We start from the raw sequence: 3916 nt of genomic DNA on the forward strand, positions 1-3916 counted from the left end.
TGGTTTTAATTAACTGTTGTTGTTGTTGTTGTTGTTGTTGTTGTTGTTGTTGTTGTTGTTGTTGATGATGATGATGATGATGATGATGATGATGATGATGATGATGATGATGATGATGATGATGGATGATGATGATGATGATGATGATGATGATGATGATGATGATGATGATGATGATGATGATGTTCGGTTCTTGGTCTTGTACTTCTTGTTTCGCTTGTAATCGTCGTTTTCAGCTTTTTTTCCTCATAAGGTCAAATTACGAAGACCATTTTTCTTGTCAATAAATCATTTTTGTTTTGGTGTTATCCGGTGTATGTCGACCAGACATGCAAACAAAAATTACGGGTTGGTTTTGCCACGTGGTCGGGTACGTGTATGAATACGTCAAATAGAGAAATAAAACAAGAAGAAAATGATCAAAGCCTGGGTCTTCTGATCCTACCATGTTCATCCCTCAATATAAACCCACCTTAAAAGAGTCATTCAGTCAAGAATCTGTGTCATTTTGCAAAGGGGGCAACCTTATTCCCCGCCTCCCTCTTAAGAGAGGTTCCGCAATCTAAACATTCCCGTCACGCCCTCGTGGCATCATAGCGTGCGGACCAATGGGAGGTGTCGTGTTTGAAAATGAGGGCCAAGGCTTTTGGCGACACTCGAGGAGGGGCGCGCCTATCATCGTTCTAAATTCAATTACTGTATGTATTGATTTCGTATCGTCTCTTTGGGTATTTACTCCTCGGTCAAGCTGGTGAAAGCCCCGAGCAGACTAGACAAATAACTTCGCACGGCATCATCAGGGGAAGGTCTTTGTCAGATGCGGTTTGGCTGCTAGGCCTCTCTCTGTGGGGCGATAGGGACAAGTTATTTCCGTGGTTTTGCACTCTCTCTCTCTCTCTCTCTGGCTGTCTGTCTGTCTGTCTCTCTCTCTCTGTAAACCGGCACGGTGGCCTAGTGGTAAGGCGTCCGCCCCGTGATCGGGAGGTCGTGGGTTCGAACCCCGGCCGGGTCATACCTAAGACTTTAAAATTGGCAATCTAGTGGCTGCTCCGCCTGGCGTCTGGCATTATGGGGTTAGTGCTAGGACTGGTTGGTCCGGTGTCAGAATATGTGACTGGGTGAGACATGAAGCCTGTGCTGCGACTTCTGTCTTGTGTGTGGCGCACGTTATATGTCAAAGCAGCACCGCCCTGATATGGCCCTTCGTGGTCGGCTGGGCGTTAAGCTAACAAACAAACAAACAAACAAACTCTCTCTCTGTCTCTGTCTCTCTGTCTCTCTCTCTCTCTCTCTTTCTCTCTCTCTCTCTCTCTCGCTCTCTCTTTTTATCTCTCTCTCTATCTCTCTCTCTATCTCTCTCTATCTCTCTCTCTTACGCTATCTCTCTCTCTTTATCTCTCTCTATCTCTCTCTCTTACGCTCTCTCTTACGCTCTCTCTCTCTCTCTCTCTCTCTCTCTCGTCTCTCACTCACTCACTTTGTAATGCAGAGTTCCCAAGATATAGGAGCTGTCTGTCTGTCTGTGCGTGCAGTAGGGATAAAAAGACAGATTGTGCCGAAATATCCAGTGGTCTTCAATGTGCACATTAATTTTGTCAATGAATTGCCAATTGGTTTTCCCCCTGAAATGTTGAGTCAAACAGTAATCTGTATTATGATCAGGTAGATTGTGCAAGTGCTCTTATGAAAGTGACTGTCACATTACATGACCACTGCGAACTGAAAGGAATACTCAATCCAAAAAGTGTGTCTGATACCCCCCCCCCCCCCCATACCCCCTCCCCCTAAAAAAAAGCTCTTTTGGAAGCATAGGAGGTTTCAATAAAATCAATCAATCAATCAATCAATCAATGAGTCTTATATCGCGCATATTCCGTGGGTACAGTTCTAGGCGCTCTGCAGTGATGCCGTGTGAGATGAAATTTTATACGAGCGTGAATATTTTATCAAATGGACACAAAAAGTAGTGCTCTCGTTTTTCCGAAGTTTAGTTGCAATGGGATGTCTGTGTCTCTTTCTGCTCCGTGCTAAACATGCTGTTGTTTCTCGTCCGCCCAACACCAACCAAAAACATGGTGCTCGTGAAAGTGTCACGATGAGGCAGAAAGCAGCTATACAAACAGCGAAACAGAGGGGTTAATGTGATCATTTAGCTCCGAGGAGCCAAAAGGAGACCGGGGCTGAGATGCACGAACCGAAAGTGGGTGCCACCCAAACAGGAGAGAACAAACCACGGGGTCTGATTGGTTGAAATCACAACATATCTCAACGTCAACCAATCCAACACCGCGGCTGGCTCCCACCCGGTTGTTAACTTTCTCGTGCATCTCGGCCCAGGGGGAAAAAGCGGCTGGAGTGATGAATGTGGACCTTCTTGGCCTAACGGCGCGGTCACACCTAGCAGCCCACCGGCCCACCGCCACTGCAACGATAATCAAATGTCACACAGCTCGTGTCAGTCTGTGCTTTATGACGCCACTTTCCGGGCTGGTTGATTGGATCCCTTCTTCTTTTCTTCTGTTTCTTCTTCGTCTGTATTGTTCTGAGTGACCCAGTGATGGATCTGTCCAGAACTGGGTTACACCATAGACCAAATAGCCTGGACCGCCAACTCGTCACGTGACCCTTCGAGGTTACGACGCTCGACTTTCAGGGGCGCTTAGCGTCCGGCTTGAAAGGCCAGCGATTCGAAGACAGTGAAAAGAAAGCACGCTCCAGTTATTTGTGACAATGGGAGGTGACAATGAACTGGATTTTCCAAAACTCCAAACTAAACTTAACAAAACTCATCGAAAAACATGTTCCATATGCACTTTAGCTGAGTTTATTTTAGCATTTTCAGAACTTACCTCGACAACTTCGTCCATGTTTACAATCGACACCGGATATGACATCCCCCTGATTTCTGAAAGGCCATGTAAGCGTAGGTTCCTAAATGCGAGAGGCCGCTACCTCGTTATAGAGAGAAAGAGCGGAGAGAGAGCTAGTTGGCGGTCCAGGATAAATGGTCTATGGTTACACGCATGCATTCAAATACTTGACGAAAGGAGCATCGTAAGGAGGGTGTAGAATGATGGGTATTGCATGCCGGGAACGTGATGGGCGGAGGTGTGTGAGTCGGGTGGGTGGGGGTGGTAGCTGGAGATTTAAAGTAATTGTAGACAATGCGAGGCAAAACAAATGAACATAACAAGAAAGGGAGAGAAAGGGAGAGAAAGGGGGCGAAGAAGGTCTGGATGGAGGTACGAAGATGGAGTGGACACGTTGCACTGTTGCCCTTTTAGCATCCAAGCCAGGCATGTCCCCGACTAATAATTTGACCAAAAAGACGACAAAAACAATAAATACAAACTAACCGAGAAGCCCAAGAAGAAATGGACAAAACCGGGAAAGGCGGTGAAGGTAGCTGTGCTGCGGTGGAAACGATGAACGTTGCTCAGTTTTGCCGGGGTACACGACTGCTAACTTGGCCGAGAAGAGGAGACGACAAAACAGACAAGGGAACACACAGTAGTTTTGAAGAAAGGAAGGCAAAGCAAAAAGAGAGGTGACTGAGCTATGGACAAAAATCAGGTATCCTTTGATAACTTGTTTAATGTGAGAAAAAAATGTGTTGTCCTTACTGTCGTAATGGCATTCACCGTTTTACACTTTAGTACCCACCACCCCCACCATCCTATGGCCCACCCATAACAAGAACAGAGTGCCGCCTTCAGACAAAAACGAGAAAACTCGAACAAAAATAAAGAAAGGAAGAACACGACGAAATAAGGTGAGATTTATTAACCGTGAAAGTAGAGGAAAAAGGAAAGGAAGAAAGGGTGAAGGAACGATGAGATGAGATAAAAGAAAGAAAAAAATGCGTTAACACGTGAAAATGAACAGAAAGAGAGAAAAAGATGGGACTGAACACTTA

The sequence above is a fragment of the Littorina saxatilis genome, linkage group LG2 (genome assembly GCF_037325665.1).
Source record: "Littorina saxatilis isolate snail1 linkage group LG2, US_GU_Lsax_2.0, whole genome shotgun sequence".
Taxonomy (NCBI): Eukaryota; Metazoa; Mollusca; class Gastropoda; order Littorinimorpha; family Littorinidae; genus Littorina; species Littorina saxatilis.